This window comes from Aythya ferina (assembly GCF_964211825.1).
Source record: "Aythya ferina genome assembly, chromosome: 2".
Lineage (NCBI taxonomy): Eukaryota > Metazoa > Chordata > Aves > Anseriformes > Anatidae > Aythya > Aythya ferina.
The window spans coordinates 134,691,728-134,708,064 of NC_140297.1; the positions used below are offsets into that span (position 1 = coordinate 134,691,728).

At 38.4% G+C, this 16,337-nt stretch overlaps 1 long non-coding RNA gene across 1 annotated transcript; it reads right to left on the reverse strand.

The window, feature by feature from the left end:
• Positions 1 to 202: 202 nt before the first annotated feature.
• LOC311430715 lies at positions 203 to 6,576 on the reverse strand. Its single transcript, XR_014688968.1, has 3 exons — positions 5,120 to 6,576; positions 3,277 to 3,416; positions 203 to 787 (listed from the first exon to the last, which is right to left on the reverse strand). It is a non-coding gene; the product is annotated as an uncharacterized lncRNA (long non-coding RNA).
• Between the last annotated feature and the right edge of the window lie 9,761 nt (positions 6,577 to 16,337).

A 16,337-nucleotide genomic window follows, 5' to 3' on the forward strand; every position in this document is an offset into this window, starting at 1 on the left:
CCAGTGCCTCACCACATTCACATACATTTTGTTTATCACAGGCACACGCATGTGCTTAAGTTAGAGAATCATAGAATGGTTTAGGTTGGAAAGAGCTTCCAACCTAAATTCCAACTTCCAAAGAGGTCATCTAGGCCAACCTGTTGTCCATGGTTTAACCCACTATCTGTTCGAGTAATCTGTAGTAGTTCTTCCAAGGGGATTGTGTGTAGACATTCTTGTTATCAGAATGAGATCAAAAAATAATCAAGGGGAAAAATCATGTAGAACAGGGAAACACATCTAACTGTGCTGCCAGGTAGTTTCATATACAGCTCGGTTTGTGCAAAATAGGAGTGATCTTTTCACTGTTCTTAGTTCTTCCTGGCAAGCATAGCCAGAACCTTTCTGGCACAGTCAGTTTCTTCGAAGAATGTGCAGTTTGCTTTCAATGCAAGATTTTACTTTTCCAAAGGAAATATGTGGCCTTTATTTTGATTTTATATAGTCTTTTTTCTTTCCACAGTCTTTACAGGGATTTTCCTTTTACTCAGTGAATCAATCTTTGGATTACATTTTATTCAGTTACTTAGTCTTTACATGGATTTTACTTTGAAAGTAAAGAGGTGGTCTGAGAAACCTCAGTCAAGTGCTGAGGTGAAGGATTTTCTAGGTCTTCTGTTTCATAGTTCGATTCTGCCCTGCTTATTCTTCCTTCCCAAAGTAGGAATCTGTAGCATCTCATTCTTCTCCCCAGGTTTGCAGCCTTGTTCCCTCTTTTCTAACAGCTCTTGTTTCTGTCAGGTCCCTTCGTAAATCATACATTCATTAACAGGGCATAAAATCAACTAACTTTCCGGTGTTGCTTTCTGCAGCTTTAGCATTTACCAGGTCCTTCTGTAAGTGCCTTAATGTTGGGGACAATACAAGATAAGGAGGACTGAATGGGAGGATTGGAACAGGAAAGAAGAGAGAGGAACCAGAAGAAGTGCCTTTCAGCAGGATTTTTGTTGTTTGCATCTCTCTGTGTAACATGGAACCACACCTCAAGGAGAGGCAGGGAGATTAAGGTCTTAGACCTGAATGACACTTGGAAGATATAGGGCACAAAAACAATTGCATCTTTGAAAAAGTTAAATGTGTTTTGCTGATGGCTGTGCAAGTTACTACTAATGAACATTCTGTTTCTCTTTTTCAAGTGAATAAGATTGTGTGTAGTGCAGATAAAAGAAATTTATTCATCTGCCACCATGCTCTACAGAGAAAGCTGGCCAAGTTTACCCTCAAAAAGGAATCAATGATAAAGACCTGCTCCTCTTATTCACGTGTTTTCCTTTGTCCTTTATTGCTTTTCCTCTACCATATTTACTTCATTAATTCAAAGCATGCAGTCTGAAAAGTTCCATGAAATTGCCAGACTTATTCTCTCTGTTGGTTGAGAAGTCTTGGTGGCAATTCATATTCATTTCCCTTTCCCATTTACCCCTCCTTGCCTTAAGATATTCTCAGACAGATGGTTTAATTCAGGTGCTTTCTATTTTATGCTTTGCAATACATTAATCATAACAGTGACTAGGTGACACAGTTATATGAGAATTAGTCATCCCCTATTCATTAGCTCACCAGTAATTTGAGTTGTCTGACTCTCAGACTGATTTAAGAAAGTATCTAATTATCCTAGGAAAGCTTCTTTGAAAACATATGAAAGTATTTTTCAGTCCATTAAAACTCTACTGTGATTCTTTAAGATAATTCTTCCAATAGGTAATTGCAATCTATGTTTAAATAATGGAAATCTATATAGTTGCTAGAACTTTATCCTTCTCTGTTGGAAATGTCTGAGGAGCCCCCAGGGATTCTCACGGAAACTAACTTTAGCTTACAAAACCTCATCTTTTCAAGCTGTCATTGGAGAGGTAGGCTTCTAAGGACCAGACAGAGAGGGAGCCTTCCTTAGCTGGTCTAATCACCCATTATGTTAGATGTTTGATGTTTCTGCACTTCCCTTGATAATAAACTCAGACACTTAAGTAGGCAGACTCTGACTTTCATCCTGCAGAGATGTATAAATAGAATCTCCTGCAATTTACTGGGTCTGGGGGAGAAGGTGTTTTGTATATGAGGTATGCTGAATTGTGTGCAGATGCATAACTGTATCTTGTACATGAAAAATTGTAGAGAAAGGTACTAATGTCTAGGGAAAGTTTTGTGCCAATATTTGTTATCCTGGTAGTGCTCCAGTCCATTCCACTACCATCTTCCTATCTGTTCTGCCTGGCAGGTTACTGAGCCATGGAGACCACCTATAGCACTGTTTAAATAATGAGAAAAGTGGTGAGAAAATTGTGAAAGTTCAGAGCTTTGCTGCGGATGATGCTTTAAGTCCCATAGAGTCTCACGGTATTAGGAACAGGTGCCAGTACAGAGGCAGCAGGTATGATGATATGAAGAGGTGATTTCAATAGCAATACTCTGGAAAAGTAGTTCACAAATTTGAGATTGTGATCCCAAGAGGCTGGTGTCCTGAAAGTATGACATTTTCAGTTCCAAAATGGGAACTGCTGCACAAGAACAGAGTACAAAGACCAAACAACCCACTAAGAGAATAGACCCCTCCAAGAAAAGGAAGAGAAAGAGATAAAAGAAAAAAATACAAGCTCTCTGCTATTGATAGGCAACTCTAGAAATTGGACTAAGAAAGCAAGGGTGAAGCAAGATTTTAGTCTCAGTCCTCTGTGTTGTGTCCTCTGCACATGTTCTCAGGGAAGAACAAGGAACTCAGAAAGCAGTGCAAGAAAACATGCAGACCTGCAGTATGACAATGAACAAAGACATAGCACAGGGAAAGCTGAATAGGTAGTTTTCAAGGAAGGCATGGAGCCTCACCAAAGCCTTCAAGCAGCTAATCAATAAAGGGATAAATGGATATTTCTTTTCATGTGGATAGAGGTGGCTGCTATGCCAGGTTTACTCATGAGGATGAAATGTGGAAAACAGAAGAATAAGTAAGAGGAAAACATTTGCTATACAAAAGGCTTAGTGGGGCTTCCAGCTGCAGACTGGGACTCTGCCCCCCCCCTAAGACTGAATGGAGGTGAGTAAGTTTATGTATTGCCACATCCCTGGAAGTGTTCAAGGCCAGGTTGGATGGGGATTAGAGCAACCTGGTCTGGTGGGAGGTGTCCCTGCCCATGGCAGGGGGTTGGAATTAGATGATCATTAAGGTCCCTTCTAACCCAAACCATTCTATGATTCTATATATAACTGCTTCATCTAGATGTATAGGAGAATACATACCAAATAATAACTTTCCCAGGAAGTTGTATTTCTGTTCTTTCTATGCGTCAGTATTTGGAGATCCTCCCCTTCCTTTTCAAGTGAATGAAGTGTCCCAGCTCTGATCTGACTCTGGTCGTATTTAGACAGAGCACCTGGGACTTAGTGGAAGAGAGAATGTTGAATCAGTTAAAAAAAAACAACAACAACAACATCTGTTAGAGAGCCAGTCATGCAGCACAGGTGGTTTGCAGGGTATACATGCCTTGCAAAACACCTCTCCTCTGGGTAGTTTTGCAAAAAGATAAGAGATTACAAAATAGGAGGTAATGCAATAGTAACCCCCCTCTGAGGAGTTCCTGGCAGCTGACCACTTAATGTCAGTGGTTCTAAGTTTGCCCAGCAGCCACATACATAAGGGGTGGCTAGCTGCTCGATCTTCCAGAGAACTTTAAAAACAGTAGCTCACACCAATGGTTTCTTATTAAATTGTGTTTAAGAATAAGCAAAGTATATCACAAAGCTTAGAGAATGAGGGGCTTGATATATTAATTCTTGGCGCTGAATGAGATTTCTTTTAACTTCCTGTAAATGTCTACATTTTTTGTATTAAGTATTATTTTTCATCCAGATCTCTCTTTCTTTTTTTTTTTTCCTTTTTTTTTTTTTTTTTTGGCTGTTCAGCTGTGTGAAAATAAATCATGTTATTATTAAAAGTGAAAACAAGGTTTATCTCACTGGGGCATAATAAATCTTGGTTAAAATACAGTTTGTTTTTTTTTTTAATGCAATGATTCTGTATTTGAAAAATGTTAAGGTTGTGACAAAAATCAACAAAACCCAGGAAATTCAAAGTTAATGTTGAATTGCATCCATAAAGCACCTCATTAAGCCTTGTATCCCATATGGAATCATATAGTTTCCAGAGACATGTGTAATTGTTCATAATATAAGGGCATGTCAAGGACAGAATCAGTGGATGTTCCTGATCCAGCAAAAACTAATCCTAGTGTTCATATGCTCTGTAATCCATGAGAGGTTGTTCCATCAAGACTCTAACAGCGAAGCACTCTGTTTAGGGTAATCTGGCAAAAAATAAAGCCCCAAGGAAACAAACAAAACCTTGAGTCAGGTTTCAGTGCAAGGTGTATGGTGGATTGCTCCATGCTATTCATTCACTGTGCCTTGCTACTAGTCACAATTTTCAAAAATGACTTGGTGCTTTAGGATCAAATCAGCCTTTTGGCTGAAAGAGATTCATCTTGAAAAGATTAAAATTTCTTATAAGTTATGTCTTACAACAAGATCTCAGTCACCAAGTATTTGCACTGATGCACAGGCAAATGTGGGCTGGAGCCCTCTGAGGTTTCTTGTAGGATCCCTATGGGGCTGATAACTATCCCAGTGCTTCCAGTCTGTAGCTTTATAGCAAACCCACTGTGTGCGTGCACTGCCAGGCCTTGCACAAAGTTTTGAAAGCTCTTTGAAGTGAATTGGAGAGAGAATTTCCCAGATCCCCAAGACAGGGCTTACATTTAATTGGATTTTTATTTCTAGAAAATCAGATGGGGGGAGGGGAGGAGAGAGAAAATATGAAAAAAAATAAAAATCAATGTTCTGTAATTTCCTACCATGTCCCATATATACATATAATTTGGGGTTCCACTTTCTTTTTACTTTTGCCCTTATGTTTTAAATGGTGGGAAAAGATCCTCTGTTTCTGAAACACACGGAAATGCTGTGTAGCTCCTCTGCTATGCCTGGGAGTGTTCTCCAGTAGGCCAGCTTAAAAAGGGAGAGGCTGGCTTTTTTTATTAGGGAAAAGGGCAGGATAAAATGGTTTTGTTTTTAAAACCGTGCTTACCTTATTGTGTGAAGTATGTGGGGAGTCTAAAGCTTGAAAGGCTGCAGTAGTCCATGGTGACAGTACTATTGACTGTCAACTGATGCCAGGCTTGGAGGAAGGTCTTTGGTGTCAGGAGCCAAAGTGAGAGCCAAACATGGAAGCTGAGAGGGTATGTTCTTCCCTATAGGTCTGAGCTGAGCAGGCGGGATGGGAACAAGCATCTGTATGCTGTCCTGGAGCCAGAGTCACTGCTGGGAGCTCATCCCTAAATGGTAGGCTGCTGGGGCACCGTCTTAGCTGCTGGAGGGAAGAGAAAGAGTTGGAGGCACGTTCTGGCCTGGTGGAAATCTCAGGAGAGGAGACAGCAGCAGGGGAGCACAGGGTGTGCTCCTACCACAAATGAAGTGGGCTAAATAGATTCAGGTGAATGTGGGCAGGACCTCCACGGGAGCAAAAGCCTTCTGTCCCATCCATGGGATGGGTGAGGTTTAATCTATATGTACATACCGAAATGCTTTAAAGCATTTTTATATAAAATAAAATACAACCAGGAAGAAGTAGCTCAATGCTGTCACTGGAGGTAATAAAGCTCATACCATGCCTGGAAAGTATGGGTAACCAAACTACACTGAAGGCTCCCAGAGGCCAAAGAACTTCAAGCAAAGAGGATTAGAGGCTTTCAAGCTTGCTGTCTGTTTGGGAAAGGAAAAAAAAAAAAAAAATAGAAGGGAAAATATTTTTGTTGCAAGAACTCTGAAAACCTCAGCTACTACTGACCACTTTCTAAAAGCCTGGAAGCACTGCAATATTTCATCTAAAATTCTATCTGTTTGGATCCTGCCTGCCTGAGTCTGGATTTTATAAGTGTTTATTGGACTCTTTATAGGTATCTGAACATAATATGCTGAGCAACTGCACTCTGATTATCAAGATCCATTAAGCTGTCTCAAATCAGGAGCCCCAAAATTGAAATATCCAAAATCATCAGTCATTTTGAAAAATGTAGGCCATCTTTTTTCCTGTCTTTCCTCTTTGCTAGCTAGAGCTCTCTTTGATATATGGCCCTTTTACATTTTTCCCCAGCAAAGAGAGATTAAGCTGTAAGAGAAGAGTCAGATCTGATTTACCTGTCACTCGGAATCAGCAGCTTTTGGGCTACAAAGTGTACAAAGCTCCTTTGAATTGACTGTCACAAAAGCAGTTTTACTATGTTTGTTGTCTTAATGTTTTATCAATACCATCAGTGTGTAGGCTACATTTTGGATCTAATGTATCTATAGACTAGCCTAATAGGCAGAGAAACATTCTAAGTATTTTAATGTTATTGGTTTAATTTTGATTTGAAGAAAATCATTCGGCCTTGTTTGGGATTTATTTCACTAGAAACAGAATTGGAAACACAGCCCCTGGGTACCTGCAGATAGTAAACCATGGCCAGATTCAAAATCATTCCACACGCCCTTGGACTGTGCTGGCACAAATTGATTAGTAGTAGTAAGCAGATTAACACATGGTTGGTGCTGAGGTACTGCTTCAATTCAGAGCTCATTTGCCACCACTCATAACATATGTTTAGATATGCTATGCTCCTATATTAAATCTGTTTTGACTACTTAGAGCCCTAAAGCAAGTTGTAGGCTGAGTTTAAGCACCCAATATAGCAATATCGTCCACCCACAGACATGCTAAACAGCTCTGGGAGTATCTAGGGCTTCCCCACTTAGACTTAATGTTTCCTACTTTTTCCTTAGATCTCTCTTTGGACCAATAACATCCACAAACCCAATTTCTCCATTTCTGTTCACCCAAAAAAAGGATGTTTATGTCCAAACTGTCTCTTGGGCGCTGTCCCTGATGTGTGCTACTCCTCTGGCAAGGGCCAAAATTTCGTGCCCGTAATTAAACTTCCCACATGATTACCAGCAAGTGCCAAGCCTTGACACTGTGTTATTAAATGGTATATATACAGCCCTAGATGATGCTGCAAGTGACAGGTAAGTGCTTGAGTGCTTAGTTTCTCCATGTACACTTTTTTATTCAAGCTAATTGTTTAAGGCTTTTTTTTCTAAAGAATAAAGAAAAAGAAAAAAAATCCTCTTAAACCTGGCTGACTATATAAGCCACCTAAATTCACATGTAATCATCTAGTGTCCTGATTTCCTGATGTGTTTAACTCCACAGCACTTTCTAAAGAACTTTTTAAGTACCTATGTTCGTTCCAGTCCATCACCAGACTCAAGCTCCCTTACTCATTCCCATTCAGCATGTTTGAAAATCATATGATTTTTATTTTAGAAACTAAATTGCAAACCAGAACTTCATAGATTTGAATATTTTGATCACAGCTCTCTGTCTTGAAAAGCTTCTGACAATAACATTGTTAGTATTTAATTCTGCTGAATTATCAAACTGACAAATAATCCTCTCTTTTCACATGTCCATGCCAAAATGTTGATTTTTTAGTAGGAAATACAGAAGCAACTGAGCTAATTATAGCCATGTTTAATGTTTATTAACTAAATCTGAGATTTAAATTTTATTGTACTTTGAAAATCATAATCTTATTGAATAGAAAACTTCTAGAAAAGGTTTTGCAGGCAGGAATGATTAGAAGAATTTAAAGTTCAAAAAAAAAAAAAAAAAAAAACTCACCATCCTTTTAATGTGATCTCTACATTAATCTTGCCATTGTTGTAGTATGGCTATAATTATAAAAGCATGTCTAGAGAAAGTGAAAATATTACACATTTACAATACCAGGTAAACTGAAATGCTCTAATTTTTGCAAGTATGTGAATATATTAATTCCTCTTGTAGTTCCAGTTTAATATAGTGATTTTTTTCCTCACTTAAACTGTTATATGGATCTCTGCATCGTGAGACTATACTCAACTTCAAAAGTGGCTGCATTCTGATGGTGAATGAAACAAGTCATTACACAGTTCAGTGTGTTAAAGTGCTCTGAGACCCTTTGGGAGAAGGTATTATATATATGTGTACCAGAGGTATTATTTCAAGGCAGCAACTCTGCCAAATGTTCAACTGAGACTGAAGCCTTACAGCTGAGTTGTTAACCTCTGGAAACAGGAGTTGAAACTGCATGTGCTGACCTAACCTTACCTCCAGGGGAGCAAATGGTAATGATGAAAAATTATGCAGCTCTCACCTCTTCTCTAAAGACAAAACAAACATTTTAAGCTTCATTTTATGCTCTTTTTCTCCACTTAATTGAGGCATGCTTGTTGGCAAAATAATAATTCTTGTGCTTAGTAAGCAGTATTTCAACCTTCTGACTCCCATTCAGCAGGAAAATCATGAAGGCAGGTTGCTTTCATCCTTGCTTTGTAAGCAGAAAAGAATTCATCTCTTGGCTTTCTCAGAGCCTGCATCAAAGAATAAAACAAACATACAAGGTACTGATGCCGGATACCCGATAGGTTCCAGCATATAAAATCACAGAAACAAGCAAGGTGAGGAAAAGTGATCAGAGGTAAAAGATGACATGAAAATTATTGAAGATATATCATCTTTGGTTGTTATCTTTAAAGAGGAGAAAAAGAGAGAAAATACGATTATTTAGTAGGTCATAAGAGAAAGAGCAAAACAAAACTTGTCATCCTTTCTCAGGCAGGAAGAACAGGAGAGCCTGTCCTGCTCCATTTATAACAAATCTATACAAACTCTTGGAGGTAATTGTCACAAAGCAGCCTCATGGGGTGGACTGCATTTATTCATCAGAAGTGGTTATCACTGCATGTAACAAATGCTTTATTTCTTCTTCTCTGCATATCTGACTTACAAATTGAATGTGAGAGTCTGCTTGCAACTTCCAATAAGAGGGCCTTAACTACTGATTACTGAAATATAGTAAGATACGACAAGGAAAATATTACTCAAATAATAGTATTTATCATGTTACACTCTCCCCTGAGCTTCCTCTTCTGGAAGGATATGGATAGGTTAGTAAAAAGAAAATATGATAACTTTTATGCTATGAAATCAGTTAAAATAGAAAATAAAGCAAATAAAAGCAAAATAATCATTACCACACCATTTACATAGTCTGTAATCCTACCAAGTTCACAGAGGTGCTACACAGAAAAGCATCATTCCCTTTCCCATCCCATCTTCTTCATTAGCTTCAGGTCATGAATCTCTTCACCTGCCCCTTTGCGAGTAAATTAGATCTTTCCCACTGCGTCTTAGCTAATTGCTAATACAATCCAGCTTTTTAATTTATTTATTTATTTATTTATTTATTTTCCTTCCACAAAAGACACAGAAAGACATGGACATAGATTAAAAAAGAATGCCTATAGCCACAAATAGACAAAAAGGATAGAAGAAAAGACGAGCAATCCCACGCACTCCATTCCTGCCACTTTTGCTTTTTCATTCACCACCAATAACATCCCTTTCTGCAGTCAGCCCCTCAACCTGTCCCACTGACAGTGGGGAAAGCTGGGGTAGGACTTCTTCACCATTTAGCTCTAGAGAGAGACAAAGTGCAGTTTTATGACTTGTGCAGCTATCAGAGGACTTCAGAGTGAGAAGAAAAACCCAAAGCAGAGATTTAAAGAACTGTGCCTTTTCATCACTTTTGGGGTGGGAAGATTTGAGCTTGCCTGGTTATTCATTTACCAGGGTTTGCTTACCAAATACAATGTTCCCTGGTTAAGAGGACACCGTCTGGGCAACAGAGGGGAAGTTCAGCCCCAGAGTCTGGTCAGTAGTTCCTGTCACCAGCCCTCAGGTATGGCTGTTTCTCAGATGCCTGTATCCATGTGTCATAACAAGTCACAGAAGCAAACTATGGTTTGCAAACTTCATGTCTCAACAGGCTGAAGTGCCTAAGACCAGGCATAGTTGGTCTCTGGAACATCTCTACTGCAGTACTTTCAATCTGATTTGAAGATAAGGGTACATACTGAGAGGATGGTAAGTTTTGACAGCTCTCCATTTACCACAAAAATTTGGGATCCAGTAACCGAAAGTGATCAGCTTCAGCCTCTTTTCTCCTAGAACTGAAAAAAAAAAAAAAAAAAAAAAAAAAAAAAAACCACCAGACATCTTGCTGGTGTGTTCACTCTGTCCTGCTCCCAGCAATGTCAGCCAGGCTTCCTGGGTTCTCCTGACATCCATGTCAGCACTCCATCAGAAAGCAAACACAAGCCCTTTGTGAATTATAACACAATGTCACCATGATTTCACAAAGCTCTTAGCATCTTCTTTCCATAACTGAGGGCATACTCAAAAGTAAATAGTAAACTAGGGCAATCTTTCCACAGGTTTGGAGCAGTCTTTGTTTGGATTCTTGTTAAGAAAATGTTTCATAAACCACATAGATCATCCAGATGAGTGGACTTTCTTGTCCTGTCAGGAAAAGACGACAAGAGGAAAAAAATAAAACAAATAAAATAAAAAAAGTCTAGTGACTTTTCAAACCCTTTGACAAAAAGTTTGGGTAAAGTTTAGATTTTTGCATATATTTTACTCCTTTATTGTATTTCATCAATCAAACCTGTTTTTCAAATTAACCATAATTACAATTAAATGGAGGTACTAGTTCTGTTGACTTAAGCAAATTGTTTATTTTTATGTTATGGACAGGCAAAAATCACAACCAGTATCAATTAGAACACTTTTTATTAATTGAACTGTGACTGTTAATAGAATCAAGCTGTTATTGTCAACAGCAAATAACTGTCTCTGCAGTAAATTCACTTACCCCAGCTGTGTCCAGAGACAGAAGCAGTGGCTTATTCTGACATGCCAATGGCATCTTCAGAAAGTCCCCAAGAGTCCCTTTTCCCACCAGGCATGTTTGTAGCCCTAAAGTCTTTTATTTTTTTGCAAAGAACAGCCACTGCTTCACCACACAAAGTCCAAGTTGTGCAACCCCTTGCTGGTACCCATATATGCTGGTGGCCTCCTACACTTTTGTCTGGGCTTCAGTGTCCTGAGTTTCTCCATTCTTGGGGATCTGGTGGGACTGCTGATTTCTGGGACTACTCATTTCTTTGGAGACCTCCCAGCATGTTACCTTTCCTCTCCTTGGCCTACTGTTTTCTGGTAACTGTATCTCTACTCACACACATGGATGACCAAAGCACATTGTCATGGTTTAGTAGGTAATATTGGTGGTAGGAGGATGGTTGGAGCAGATGATCTTGGAGGTCTTTTCCAACCTTAATGATTCTACGATTCTCACACAGAAGGGGCTGTTCTAGCACCCTGTGCTCCCAGGCCACAGCAGAGCTTCCTCTGCACAAAACACTGATGCTTATTTATTCGTACTTACATATATGGTACACATGTAGGAAACATAAAACATGCATATGTGATAAGAAACATTTTAGAGCTTTGAGTCTTGTATTTAGTAATATCTACAGGTGGTGACTGTAAAAGTTTTACATGATCCCACAAGAATATCCAATGCATTCTGTATATTATTCCTCCACAATGTTTGCTAAAAAGGAAAAGGAAATTAAAAAAAAAAAAAAAAGGAAGGAAGGAAGGAAGGAAGGAAGGAAGGAAGGAAGGAAGGAAGGAAGGAAGGAAGGAAGGAAGGAAGGAAGGAAGGAAGGAAGGAAGGAAGGAAAAGAAAGAAAGAGAAAGAAAGAAAGAAAGAAAGAAAGAAAGAAAGAAAGAAAGAAAGAAAGAAAGAAAGAAAGAAAGAAAGAAAGAAAAAAAGAAGAAAAATAAAGAAAAAGACTCATTTATGTTTTGTGGCCAAACTGAATCATCAAGCAGAAGAAAAGTTTACCTTTATTTCAATTTTATAATCTATGTTACTTTTATCTGGGAACATACATAACACTAGCTTAAATAATAATAACAATAAAAACAAATTATCTGAGGTGATACATTTTCACATTGCTCTCCACCATTTTGCCACCATGGAAAATCAGCTATCCTGTCAATATCTTTACATTACTGCTAAGACAGAAGACCAGAAATAGATTTTTCATATGTAATACATTTATGAAACTGGCTTTATTGGAATAAGATACTTCAAATCCCAGTGGTTAGCAAGATGCAGAACCTTAAAATATTCACTGTTTTGAGGTGGATTATTAGCTATATTGATCTTCACTCAGTACGCTTTTGGTTAAAAAAATCTGCATTTCAGGAAAGTAAACCCCAAATCTTCTAAAAGATAGACACTGTTTTATTTCTGAAGAATAACTTTATTGTTGTTTTTAATAGTGTTATGTTTGTTTGTTTTAATTGGTGCCAAAGGAGAGATAAAAATTTAATTGATTTCAATATGACAGTTCATTGCAGCTACACAGAAGCTGAAATATCAGAAGTAAGCATGGCAGTAAAAAAGTGATCATTATTAAGCAGATCTAATTTAGTCAAAACCAAAGTCTTCATGATTTTTTCTACAGTTATAGCAAGAAATCACTATGAATTTATGGTGTCAAGCTATGTCAGATCCACAGTATTTTAAATGTGCCAGGAATTGTAAAATCTTCAAGTGTTGCTCCAGCTTGCTAAGGATCTGTGATCAGGAAGATTTCTCCCCTTCTCTTTGCTGCTCAATTCTTCTGGCAGTTTTCCACAGTAGGAATCTTTAAGAAAACTCAGAAATGCCACAAGCTACATCCAAAAAAAAAAAAAAAAAAAAAAAAAAAGCAACATCTTTACTAACTCTGTTCCCATCTTTACTAACTCTCTGTTCTCATCTCAGAGCATTTCTTTGCTTTAAGATATGATCATATTTCTTTTGGCTGTGTTCAAAGATTGGAAATGTGAAAAAAATCTGCTTGCAGAAACATTGTCAGAAAAGGCATATGTTGCATAGATCCCTAAAAACACTTCCAGTTACCCAAAGACAGGCAGTGCCTCAGGATGTGTCTCAGGAATTCTCATACCCTCATACCTTAACCATACATAGCTACTGTAGTAACCTTGAACACTTAATAGCTGCTAAGCTCCAGAGCTCAAGACGATGTACAAAACAGAAAGTTAAATGTGTTCCTAGTACCATAAAGAGGTTGGAGAGAGTAAAGATATATTGAAATTGTTTTTTCTCTTTCACTTCATCTGAGCTAAGATTTTGGTTATACGGACTGATGTGTTCTGCAGTCACACTGCTAGAGTTATCTAATTCCTCAGACAGCCAAGTTGTACTGCGGGAGACCTATAGTATGGCATCAAACTGATTGCTGGTAAAATGGGCTGTAAATTGTAAATATCAGCCTTTCATGCTGGTTTTACACTTTGATAAGAGCTGAGATAATACATCTGAAATAAAATGTTTCTCCTTTTGCACTTGAGTTTTTTCAGTTTGTAAAAGCCTAGTACTTTTCAGGTCATGTATCCTGCTCACTAAAGTGAGATATTTACTAATTTAGAAGGTGTTATCAAAAATAGTAAGAAATAAGAAATGAAGGAGATAGCAAAATAGTGAGACCTTTCCTGACATAATAATCTCTCAGGTTTTGACCCAGTAGAAAGTATTCTCTGCCTAATCTTGAGTGTGCTGGCAAAAGTTCCAAATAAGATATCAGGAAAGGCAAACATATTTTGGTGGTGGAAGAGATTGTGTTAACCTATCACCTTGTAATTTACTGAAATGCTTACTTTACTTGAAATGATTCTTCCTTAAAAGCTACAGTGAGTTTTGTCTACTATCTAGAAAGGGAGACAGAGAGTCAAAAACTGATACCTTGGCATTCTCATCTAACAGACTGGAATTAAGCTGCAGGTATGATGTGGTCCAAGATTCTACTTTCATGTTCTCTTTGCGTAAGATTTACCTATTGCTTAACTTGGATGCTAATAAATGCATTTAATCATGTCTGAGTAAATGATCGTTGTACTGTGTAAACAGTCAATTAGCTTCTGTAAGGTATTTTGAGATCCCTAGGGAAAAAGCACTATCACAAACAAAATGAAGACAATAGATTTCAATAAAATATTAATCAGTGCCTGTGATGATCACATTTTGTCACAAAAAATGCTTACTTTTCTGTGCCGCTCCCATAGACAGTATTCAGACAAGTAAAGGGTGCAGCTTTTCACAACAGAATTCCTCAATTGTCAAATGTTTGTCTTGATTTCAAACATTTTTCTTATTATAATTGACATGAGCAGTCTTTTCCTTTTTCTGCTTAGTTGTTAGCAGGTGTCATGGTGCTGTAGTATGAAAAACTAAAAGCTAAACGTCATATTTTAAATATATGTGTACCCCATATTTGTTGAAAATTATGCTGATATAAAAACACTAATCCAGAGGGCAAATTTGATGCAGATTCTACATAGAGACAATGACAAGGGTGACTGATGATATTAAAAGAAGTTCTGCAGGAAATAATTTTGATAAGTCACTTGTGGATGCAGTATCCTGGATGCAAATATCTTTTGGGCATCACCAGCCTGATGGATGAGGGGAGATCAGTATATATTTTCTTCCCAAACTTCAGTAAGGTCTTTAATACTGCTCCCTGTAAGAACCTTATGGAGAAGCTGCTGAAGTATGGGCTGGACGAGCAGGCAGTGAGGTGGACTGAAAACTGTCTGAATGGACAGACCCAGAGGATAGTGTTCAGTGGTGCAAAGTCTAGTGGGAGACCAGTAATGAGCAGAGTACCCCAGGCATCAATACTTGTTCCAGTACTGTTTGACATCTTTGTTAATGATCTGGATGACGGGGTAGAGTGCATCCTCAGAAAATTAGCAGATAACACAAAACTGGGGGGAGTGGCTGATTCACCAGAGGGCCAGGCTGCCATCCAGTATGACCTTGTCAGGCTGGAGAGGTGGGCTGACAGAAAACTCTTGAGGTTCAGCAAGGACAAGTGCAAAGTTCTGCACTTAGGGAGGAACAATCCCACACACTATGTTGGGGGCCACCCAGCTGGAAAGCAGCTCTACAGAAAAGGACCTGGGGCTCCTGGTGGATGCCAAGTTGAATGTGAGGTAGCAATATAGCCTTACTACTAGGAAGGTTAACAGTATTCTTGGCTACATAAGGCAAAGTATCACCAGAAGGTCAAGAGAAGTGATGTTTTTTTTATACTGTGTTGATGAGGCCACACTTGTGTCCTGGGTCCAGTTCTGGGTGCCTCCGTACAAGAGAGACATGTACTGGATAAAGTCCAGTGGAATGAAGGTGATTAAGGGACTGGAACAGCTCTCCCATGAGGAGAAGCTGAAAGAGCAGTTCAGACTGGAGAAGAGGAGGCTTGGGAGGAATGCTATCAATGTCTATAAATATCTGAAGGGAGGTACAAATTGGACAGAGCCAGGCTCTTTTCAGTGGTGTCCTGTGCCAGGACAAGAGGCAATGGACACAAACTGTCACACGTAAGGCTCCCTCTGAACACCAGATGCACTTACGAGTGATGGAGCACTGTCACATGCTGTCCAGAGAGGCTGTGGAGTCTCCCTCCTTGGAGATCTTCAACAGCCGCCTGGACATGGTCTTGGGCAAGCAGATCTAGCTGTCCCTGCTTGAACAGAGGGGTTGGACATCTAGAGGTCCCTTCCGACCTCAACCATTCTGTGTTTCTGTGATTAAAGTACACTGGGTACACACACCATAGCCATCTGAACAGCACTAAGAATATTAGATCTGTAATTCTTCTGAATAAATTGTTGTTTTCTAGAGCGTTTTCTTTTTTTTTTTTTTTTTTTTTTTTTTTCATCAAAACTGTGTTAATATACATTCTAACTTACTATTTTAGGTAACAGAGAATAAAAGCCTCAGAGCTATACTGAATATATCATGGCAGTACTCATGTGGTGTATCTCTCCCTTTAATATGCATTTGAACAATAATTCTATACAGTTAGAGGGACTGTCTAAAGTTAAGACAGAAAAAATGTTATTTGTTTGACTTCTTGCATGAAACTAGAATATGCAAAAATGTTTTTGTCTGAAGTTTTTTACATGAGAACTATGTTCAATATATACAGGTCCCATATTTCTGTACAGGATTTTCAAGACATTGATCAGTTCACATAGTTTCACCCTCCAAACTAATGTCTGTTTCCCAATTTAGCATTTTCTTTCTTGAAAAATTAGAATATGCTGAAATTTTGCAAGCCAAAGCACTTCTTTTTTGTCTTAATTAGAAACTGTAGGATTAGCTGCCTGAATATAAAACCATTAGGAGATGATAATGTCTTGATTACAAGCACTTAAGCTCCTATATGCATACACGTTCATCAGAGATTTTAGAAAATGCATGAAATCTTGGAACAGCTGCTGGTTCATCATGATA